Below are 10,596 nucleotides of genomic sequence, written 5' to 3' on the forward strand. Positions count from 1 at the left end.
GCGTGACTTGAGCACTCCGAATGTGCGCTCCACTATGCCCCGGGTTGCAATATGGGCTGTGTCGTATCTTACCTCGGGTGGTGTGGTGGGGTTCCGAATTGGCATCATCATGTAGGTGCTCAGAGGGTAGGCACTGTCCCCTGGGGAGGTGATGATGGCTATCATTAGTGGGGTTTTCACATTACTCAGTATCTGACATGCATGCATGTGCAGAGGCATTTATACTCAACAATCAGCCATGTGTCGCCATGCTGCCCAGCTTCCAGGTCCCGGTTTAGGGGTAACATTCCGAAAATGAAACTATCATGGCTTGACCCTGGATAGTTGGCATATACTGAAGTGATGATTCCCTTGGCATCACATACTACCTGCACGTTGATTGAATGCCAGTGCTTGCGGTTTCGATATATGTGCTCAGTGGCCCTGGGAGGACGTAGAGCCACATGGGTGCAATCAATGGCACCTAGCACTTTGGGGAAGTGTGCCACCTCGTAAAAGTGTTGGACCAATGCCTGCCTTTCTGCAGGTGTTCTGGGCATGTATATGTGCCTGCGGACTGAGGGGCGTACAGTCATGATGGCCAACACCTGGTGTAGGCAGCGTGACTGCGTGGCCTGTGACACCCCCCCCCACTATGGCACTTGTCTGCTGAAATGAACCAGTAGCCAAGAAGTGCAGTACAATGAGCACCAAGGCGCTCAGTGCTTGCGAGCACAGGGTGGGTGATGTGAGGTCATCCTCCCACTCACTCACCAGGTCTAGGATTATATGTGGTGGAAACCTGTACTTCCCGTACACCTGGTCATTAGGCATCCCAAAAAGGCTGGTCCTGGGTAAATAAATGCGGGACCTGGCTATCCTCCTCCTCATGCGGTGTCCCACGACCACTGCTGCGAGGAACGGTATATTCATCGTAGCATCTGAGCTTGTTTGTTGTTTGTGCATACTTTTATGCTGCGCAGGGTCGCTTACGCCTGCTTCCTGCTGGTGTACTTGTTTCCGGATTAGCGCGTCTTTTTTGGCGCATGCTTTTCCCCTGTTCGATTCCATGAATACGTGTTGGTGGCCTTTGCATGTCTTCTGAGAGTTCTCAAGCCGTTTTTCCTCCCCGCAGTTTCCATGTCATACTGGTGGATGCCAGATTTGGGGATAGCTAGGCCCGCTGCCGGATGATGCCTGTACTTTAGGAGCATGGGAAGGTAGTCCGGCCTGGCCGATGGCATGGAAGGTTGATCAGTCCCAAATTCAACCACGTATTGATCGGTGATAGCTCTAATATTGGCCAGACTCAGTCGCAGGCGTGATTGTTGGGGATTTGTTTCTACCGATGGTGAATAATAGGTTGAATTCCTCGCTGAAGAGCTCCAAGAAGTGGTGAGCATGTTATGATCGCTGGCGGCCGTTTTAACCACCTTGAAGTCTTGAATTGCAGCACACAGGGCTTGTGACGCAAAAATGTAGTCCAAAGTGGCTGTCGACCGGCCCCTCTCCCAGGTCGGGATATGGGTCTGCCCTTCACGGATCCAGGCAACGTTGTGTAGGTTCCGGGATGCCATGAGGGTCATCCATGCTTGTCCTCTATGCTCTGCTTCTGTTGCCTCGGTTGATCTTTTAGGGACTGTCTTCTGCTGACTGCACTATGTATCCATTTAGCAACTTGTAATATAATATATCATACAATACTATCACATTTGTAACATGTTTAAACTGTCAGTGGAATACCTGTTAAGTCCATACAAGTCCGGGTATTGTTAACCGGCCCACTGAGTCAATGCGACTTCATCATAGGGCAGAATTGGTACCGTGAACACCTTACATGTTGTATCATGCACCATTAGTCATTGTGATCACTCTATAACCTCTGTTAGCTCTCAATATTGTTGTCGGAAATTAAAATGGAATTCTAGTCATGTCAACCGACATCACACAGACATATTACATCCCCTTTTTTCTCCTCATTAGGTTTTCAATGAACATATCATTCTCATTTTTCTTTACATAACTAGCCTTGAGCTATTCGCTTTTATATGCTTTAATCAGAATATTTACATCAAATCAGATCATGTGTATATCTTAGTAGCACCACCAGACTCTGTCTTAAGATGGTGCCCATGTTCCTTAGTCATTCTGTATTTCCCTGTATGTCCATTTAACATAATGAGCAGGCCTTTCTCTATGTTGTTGTAGCGAGAGTAATCAGTGCTTTAGTTACCTAGACACCGCTCGAGCGTCTTGAAAGGTTCCCTAGGAAACAGTGTATCTCACCGCTACCTTCGTGAGGGACGCTTCGCCCGCATCTGGACGCTCACGGTAGCAGCCTCCCGCTGTTGATATTCTTGTAACTCGGAATGTTGGCACATGCCGTGTCTGCTGCTTACGTTCTTTTCTAAATTAAGAATCACGGATTGTTGATCCCGTGCGTTACCCATACATCAGGACTAGGTAAGATGTATATCTTAGTATTTAGCACCATTTTTCTATCTGAGAGTGTTCGTTCATGGCTTAATGATGATACACAATATGACTGTGAACCATATTACTGTTTTAGGTTCCAGCCTTTAAAGCACTGCAAGCAATGTCTGCACCTTTTTGATATACCTACTGGTGAACATTATCTACAGCTCACACGACATTGAAAAGCACACTGTGATTTTGGACAGCGTTGCACGCCCAGTGAGAGGTACACTTGGTGAATTGACTTTTATAATTACACTTGCATCCAATTTTTTACCTATTTACAATCATAATTATTACCTACCATTTATTCAGTATTGACAATATTATTGCAATGCTCGGCTTTTTGCAAGTATGTAGACTTGCATCAAATCACATACTGTTTCGTTTATATTTAGGTTGCCGTCCTGGCAACAGTGAAGTTGTCCAACTTACTGAAGCTTGAGGACCCATATTACCTTAATACGCCCTACATGCTGGCACGTATTTGTTTTCATGTCAGTTTCCAACTTTACTCATTATTCCATGCTTAGTTGAATATCCATCTAATGCAATAATTAGTCAGACTTAGTATATATGCTTATGTTACCAGCACTTCCAAATTGCAGTTACACTGATTGAGAGGATTATAGATTGGTCACAAGGACGACTCCCCGTGAGGGATAGGTGCTCATTGGATGAAATTATATTTAGACATTTAAATATGTTACATGTCTGTAACCTGTGAATGCTTAGTTAATTATCCGGCCTCTAGTGGTTTTGCTGGTTCTTGAATCAATGCTTCATGAGCACTTTATGTATGGCCATTAGTTACAGGCAGAAATTTGATACACTTTTTCATTTTACTGTTTTTCAGTTTACACTATTTTTGGCTCAAGAAGAAGGGATGTGGATCCCGAAAGGCGTCAGCCATTTTACCTGAACTGCAATTGTGTACACTGTATACTCATCTAAATATTTGAAATTTTATTTTGTGTCCCAGCTTCATAAGATTTATTGTTAAGGAATGAGCTGCAACAATTAAACTTTTTGATTTTTAAATATACGATTGTTTCAAACAGAGACTGGTTGAATAATTACTTTACTTAACAGTTTACATATAGATGCTTTTTGAAGATTTATACTTAACCGTCATTACACGGTATACTAATAGTTTGCAGGGGACGAGAGGGCTCCTACTTTTGGATCCTCTTTTCTCTCACCACGGATAGGTATTTGTGGTCCTGTGCCAGGGTCACGTTTCCTCCCCCGAACCTTAAAAAAATACTTTCTTTACCCTCAGATGTTTCCAATACCTTAACAGACAAGGTGTGTGCATCTACATCTCCTTCTATGGTTCCACCTTACCCATAAACTCACGCAGCCAATATGTAATACTAATGCTTTTAAGGTACAACGCAGATGGTACCAAAAACAACGGCAAGCTTACTAGCTTCACACACGGGCAAGTATCTCTTGGCATGAAAACCTTCACAACAGTAGGCATAATCTAGCACACTGGTGCCACAACCACTGCAGGACACTATACTGCATACATTAAAAAATATGTTGGTTTGAATGCAACAACACTTCCATTACTCTAAAACAGAGGTTACCAGCAAATCTAACAAATGCCTACTTAATATTCCTTAAACCTAAATGTAGTCACTGACCTGTGAAACTATCAACAGTTACTGCACTTTACACATTACCTTAAGTACTGCACACTTCAAACAAACATACTGTGAAAGTTAAATTCCCATAACTGTAGCACATTTTTTTAATGCTGTATAGATGTTTTCCCTAATGACCCAAAGATAATGCAAACAGAAACAACAACTGTGCAAAACACACAGTCATGTGGTTTAAAACATAGCACTTTGAATGTACTTGTTATGAGGGTCTACAAAGTTTAGTCACTGGCCTGTAGAATTATAACCAGTTATAATACACCAACTGGTATCTAACTGCTTCCATAGTAATGCAATGCTACTTTTGAATAGCAAAATAGTTGGAATAAACCAACAGAAATCAAACTGCTTCAAAACATACCCTTCAGAACTGTAAATCTACCAACAGTTAGAATATGCCACCTGGTATCTAACTGCAGCCATATTACTGCAATGTTACTTTTCAATAGTAAAAATGTTAGAATACACTAACAGCAATACAACTGCTTCAAAACATACCCTTCAGAACTGTGAAACTATCAACAGTTAGAAAACACCATCTGGTATCTAACTGCACCCATAATATTGCAATGTTACTTTTCAATAGTAAAATAGTTAGAATATACCAACAGGAATCAAACTGCTTCAAAAGATACCTTTTAGAACTGTAAAACTATCAACACTGCTTGTAACAACAAATGCTCTTATTTGTGCACCTTAAACATTCCCTCAAGTACTGCACACTTCAAACAAGCATACTGAGACACATAACGTCAAATAAATGTAGTCGTTTTTTGTTTAATACTGTATGGATTTTTTTTTCCAATTACCCAATGATTATGCATAGAAAAACAGCAACTGTGCAAAACACTCAGTAATGTTGTTTCAAACATAGTACTTACAATGTACTGATTATGAGGTTCTAAAAAGTACATGAATATGTGACATTGCATACAATGCAACGTTGTAAACTATCCTACCTAACATATTAAGCTATGTTTTTTTGACAGAAAAAGAAGCACAGATTTCTCCTGCATTACCATGTACAACAAACTCAACCTGTATCCCCAATGGTTCGGCAATCATAAGCACCATTTGTACTTCAATTGTATTGTGTCACCATGTTGCAAATAATATATACTGCCCACACACTATGTATAATTACTATACACATATTATTATAATGGTTGTTTCAAATGGCCACATTCAATTTCTGTACACATATTATTACAATGGTTGTGGCCAGTGGCCAGATTTCTGGGTGCATGGCCGTAATATGCTGTGGGGGTTGGGGCCAATGCCTACATTCTTGGGTGCATGGCCTACGGCCTATGGCCTACGGCCATGCACCCAAGAATCTAGACATACCAAATGTGTTTCTCAAGCTGCCTGCCCAAGAACTTCCCAATTCAAATGACATCTGCAGACATCGAAATGGACCGCCAACCATATTTTTCACCTATGCAAATATCCCCATATCATATACATTCCACTCCCCTACCCTGATCAAGCCCTCTTATAGTCACCAAATAACCCCAAATGTGTTTCTCAAACAGCCCTGCCAAGACTTATTATTACAATGGTTGTGGTCAGTGGCCTGATTCTTGGGTGCATGGCTGTATTATACTGTGGTGGTTGTGGCAAGTACCTAGATTCTTGGTTGTATTGCCTACAGCCTTCAGCCATGCACCCAAGAATGTAGGCACTTGCCACAACCACCACAGCATAATACAGACATGCACCCAAGAATATGGCTACTGTCAACAACCATCACACCACAACTTGCCCTGAACTTCCCAATTCAAATAACACCTGCAGACATCGAAATAGACCAACCCTATTTTTCACCTATGCAAATATCCCCATATAACCTAGATTCCAGTCCCCTACCCTGACCAAGCCCTCTTATAGTCATCAAATAACCCCAACTGTGTTTCTCAAACTGCCCTGCCAAGACTTATTATTACAATGGCTGTGGTCAGTGGCCAGATTCTTGGGTGCATGGCTGTATTATGCTGTGGTGGTTGTGGCAAGTGCCTAGATTCTTGGTTGCATGGCCTACGGCCTACGGCCATGCACCCAAGAATGTAGGCACTTGCCACAACCACCACAGCATAATACAGACATGCACCCAAGAATCTGGCTACTGGCAACAACCATCACACCACAACTTGCCCTGAACTTCCCAATTCAAATAACACCTGCAGACATCGAAATAGACCGCCAACCCTATTTTTCACCTATGCAAATATCCCCATATAACCTAGATTCCAGTCCCCTACCCTGACCAAGCCCTCTTATAGTCATCAAATAACCCCAAATGTGTTTCTCAAACTGCCCTGCCAAGACTTATTATTACAATGGTTGTGGTCAGTGGCCAGATTCTTGGGTGCATGGCTGTATTATGCTGTGGTGGTTGTGGCAAGTGCCTAGATTCTTGGTTGCATGGCCTACGGCCTACGGCCATGCACCCAAGAATATAGGCACTTGACACAACCACCACAGCATAATACGGCCATGCACCCAAGAATCTGGCCACTGGCAACAACCACCACACCACAGCTTGCCCTGAACTTACCAATTCAAATGACATCTGCAGACATCAAAATAGACTGCCAACCCTATTTTTCACTTATGCAAATGTCCCCATATCTTCTAGATTCCACTCCCCTACGCTGACCAAGCCCTCTTGCAGTCACCAAGTAATCCCAAATGTGTTTCTCCAGCTGTCCACCCAAGCCTTCCTTCAGTCACCAAATAACCCGAGCTGTCCGCCCAAACTCTCTTTCAGTCACCAAATAACCCCAAATGTGTTTCTCAAGCTGGCTGCCCAAGACTTTGTCCACAGACTACCGCAGTGACCGCAGACTGCCGCACCACATGTACACTCTTTTTCCACCTAAACAAAGAGCCCCATGTCATCTTTTTTCACTCCTCTACCCTTCGCAGCCCCTCTTTCCAACACCAAATGACCCATAATCTGTTTTCCAGACTTTTTCCTCACAACGCTGTACCCCGTGAGCCGTGGCTGTCCGCGAATACAACATGGCAAGCATTTCGGAAAATATGACGCACCTCAATCTTTTCACCATCCAATCAGCAGGCACGTCCTGTTGTTTGCGGACATCATGTAGGGCCCTGGACCAACTGGAAGCTCGTCCGCGGAACAAACAGGTAAGTGGGACCGCGGACCGAAACCAGATATCACTGATTTTGTTGTACCTACTTCTGGCCCGTTTTAAAGAAAACTACTGGACAGATTTACACCAAAGTTACAAAACACACTTTCAGGACCAAGCCGCCATTCCGGCTGCTGCAAATTTTGTGAAAATCTGCCCAGCGGTTTGGGCTGTTGACGTGAGCACATTTTTTTTCCATTGTGTCTATGGAAAAAACAGAAATTGTGCCCCCCCCTACAACTTTGCCCCCTAGAGGAAAACTCACCAAACTAGCCAGACAAATTCAGATCGGGACATATACGTGTATTGCAAAGTTTGGTAAGGATTCGTCCAGGGGGAGCAAAGTTATAAGCCGCCCAAAAAGTGCTCTTCCTATGAGTTGAGCAACTTAACCATAACTACAGGGCCGCTACCACAGGCCCTGTAATACTTCTTTTTAAGCAAACGTCTATATGCTTTATCTACCTTGCGTTGCAGCATATTTACAGTTATTGGTCAACAAGTTACTTCATCTTCTTGCTCTCACAATAACTTCATCTTTTGGTACATGTTTCTCTTAATGCTTCTGTTACATTGTCAATCTTAAGTATTTTCATATTGTTTCAGTTTAGGCTTATATATCATGTTCATGGCATCATATTACTGTCATCATCCTTTTCTTTAGAGTTCGTCCATGATTCCCATGGCCATATTCTGGCACTTTGGCAATGGCCATCCTTTGTAACTCCCTCTGATTGTCTCAAAGTGAGGTGTCTTCTGAATGGCTGTCTGAGTGCATATCGTCTTTCATAAAATTGACCCAATATGGACATGTCACATAAACTCGTGCATGATTTCCCAATTGTAGCTCTTCGTCTGCTACTCCAATAGAATGGTGGTGAAGGGGCAGGGACTAGAGAAGAGGCTTTCACCTGCTCCTCTACAAAGGGAATGTCTTCATCAAGTTATTCCTACACATGTGTGAGCACGGGACATAATACGCCTTTTCCTTTCCCTTCTGCAGCAACAGAAACTGAGTCACATTCGTTCTTACTGGGACTCTCCCCATCTTTCCCTTGCTACTCACTACAGCCATACAAGTACCACAGCATGTCCTGCAAACGCATGGTGTGATTTCTGTAGCCACCGCTGCCGCAGCTGGAGGTGGAGCTGTTATACCCTGTTCTCCCAGCTCATCATCCGATTCCCATTCATCCTTGTTGCCTGCCCTGGCTATCTCATCCTCTGGCCTTTCTATAGGCACAGAAACATATTCAGCACTATAGTAGAATGCTGGTTCCTGTTCTCCTTACTCAAGTCCGGTACCTATAACAACACTTTCTCCTTCCAGGTGTACACTGACCTGCTTGATGACAGACTTATTGAGCGTAATGAAGATTTGTCCATGCCTCCACCTGCCTTCTTCTACATCCTTTACCTGCCTCTTTGCTTCTTCCCGCTCTTCACTTCTATGCTGTCATAACAGTAGTACATTTTCCTCCGCTAACCTCAACGCTTCTTCCAATTCTTTCAGCTCCTGCTTTTCCACTACCTTATGCAACATATTCTCTATACTCAGCCCTTCACCTAACCTTTCGATTGCCAGTCTCACTCTCTCCCGCTCCTAGTCTCTCTGCTAACTTAACAGGCAGAGGAATGATTCACTTTTCACCCCCCGTTCTCAGTCTTTCATTGCTCCACACCATTAAAGGAGTTACCCTTCTACTTTCGTCTGCATCCTGTCTTTCAGAAATCATAGCTGACGGAGGAGGTATCCGTGTATGTCTCTCAACCACTGAAGTGACCGCGGGAGAAAATGGAGGTTCAAACTCAGGATTGGTATATCCTTCTGCGATAAAGAATAGCACCCATATGGGGCTGTGCAGAAGGAATCTTAACATTGTGGGCCTTTCCACCCTTCTCACACATTTGCCATAATTCTAAAATATTTAACCGCTTTTCTAACTTCAATCCCTTGTCTCTGGTGACTAAGAAGGTATACAAGTTTTCCAATATTCCCTTATCATTAGGCTAAGAATTAAGCATTTTACCCTTTGTCTGCCGCCGTCATTCTCAATGGTATTTGAAAATTTTTACCTTATACCTAGGAAGTACCTGACAAAAGTAATTCAGTGGATTCTCCATATTCCAAATCAGTCCAACTCTAACAATTCTATTAAAAAAATCAATAATCCCATCTTAGACGCTGAACCTGCGGCACACATTTTCAAACCAGAAAAAAACTTTTTTCCCTCCTTCCCAGTTTCTTCATCTTCCCCACAATCACTCACCTCGTTTGCTTTCAGCACAATCACCTCACTTAGCTATTCATCTTTTAATAATACTTTCCACTCTTACACAAAAAACAGTATATTATCAAAAAACACAATGCAGGCCCAAATCATCTTTACTTCTTCATCATGTCTTTTACAACATGTTCGACTACAATGCTGTCTTTTTCCGACTACGGAAAGATACCCTTCAATACATTGGGCCTCATTACGAGTTTGGAGGTATCCATGCCGTCATTACCGGCATGGCTACCTCCAAACTCGTGTCCGGGGCTGGGCCCCGAAAAAAGGAAATTATCGGGCCATTCTCACTTTTTGGTAATTCTCATTTACGGGTCCTGGACTAGGTACGTCCCCATTCCGATTTGAGCCCCCATAGGGTGCAATGGGAACGAGGGGGATGCTAATAATGGACCCGTTAATGACGGGTCCATTGTTAGCATCCTGGTCTGCTCGCGGGTGACGGTATGCACGTCTGACCAGACCAGACGTGCATACTGCCACCCACGAGCAAACTCGTAATGTGGCAGCCTGGTATGAACAGTGCCGGCACCATTCATACCGCAGATGCCAGGGTCGCAATGAGGCCCATTGAATTACCAAAAAAAGAAAATAACAAACTTGTAAAAATATCAGTTCCATGGGGTGAGGGCTCCAACAGCATAGACAAACAAAGTCAAAAGGATGACTTTTGACACAGAGCATTGTGGTTCTCACTTGACTGATACTGGGGGCCCGCAAATTTTCTGGTGGAAGGGGTGTGCCCACAGAGCAGTATTGGGGCAGTGACCACCAGTTTGCCTGAAGAGTTTTAAGAATTTTCAGGAGTTTTTCACAAGGGAAGAGCATCACAGTTACCTCCTCATAGACAATTTGACTTTGTGATCGATTTGGAGGCTAATGCTAGACTACCGTGTAGCCGGATCTATGCAATCTCTGTGAAGAGACTCAACATCTGCGTCAGTATATCGACGAAATGTTAGCTTGTGGGTTTATTCATCATTCCAAATCACTTATTTCCTCAACCTTATTCTTTGCGCCCTA

General features: G+C 43.4%; 1 long non-coding RNA gene across 1 annotated transcript; it reads left to right on the forward strand.

The window, feature by feature from the left end:
• The first annotated feature begins 2,255 nt into the window (after positions 1-2,255).
• On the forward strand, positions 2,256-3,430 carry LOC138498636 (uncharacterized). The gene is made up of 3 exons (XR_011278799.1): positions 2,256-2,442; positions 2,549-2,680; positions 3,311-3,430. It is a non-coding gene; the product is annotated as an uncharacterized lncRNA (long non-coding RNA).
• Positions 3,431-10,596: the final 7,166 nt, after the last annotated feature.

This window comes from Ambystoma mexicanum, chromosome 5q (genome assembly GCF_040938575.1).
Source record: "Ambystoma mexicanum isolate Mex_15411 chromosome 5q, UKY_AmexF1_1, whole genome shotgun sequence".
Lineage (NCBI taxonomy): Eukaryota > Metazoa > Chordata > Amphibia > Caudata > Ambystomatidae > Ambystoma > Ambystoma mexicanum.